The following is a 299-nucleotide window of genomic DNA, read 5'->3' as shown; positions in this document are numbered from 1 at the left end:
TAAATAATATTATATAAATAAGACTAATTCTGATAAATCAATCGCAACTTATTTTATATTGTACATACTTAATATAAAAAGTGATTAACTCATATTCACACATATAAATTATCTCATTTTTTTTTTATTTGGGTCGAATTTGTAATACAACTAATAACAAAAATCTGATTAAAATCAAACCATAGAATAGTTTAACAATACAGATATAAGATTAAAGTGTACACAACATACAACACCGCGGAAGTAGTATATAGTCTATATAGAACTAAACAGTTGAATAACGTGCATAATACATAATA

This window comes from Arachis ipaensis, chromosome B01 (assembly GCF_000816755.2).
Source record: "Arachis ipaensis cultivar K30076 chromosome B01, Araip1.1, whole genome shotgun sequence".
Classification (NCBI taxonomy): Eukaryota; Viridiplantae; Streptophyta; class Magnoliopsida; order Fabales; family Fabaceae; genus Arachis; species Arachis ipaensis.
The sequence above is the reverse complement of the archived record's forward strand: the minus strand, read 5'-3'. Positions refer to the sequence as shown.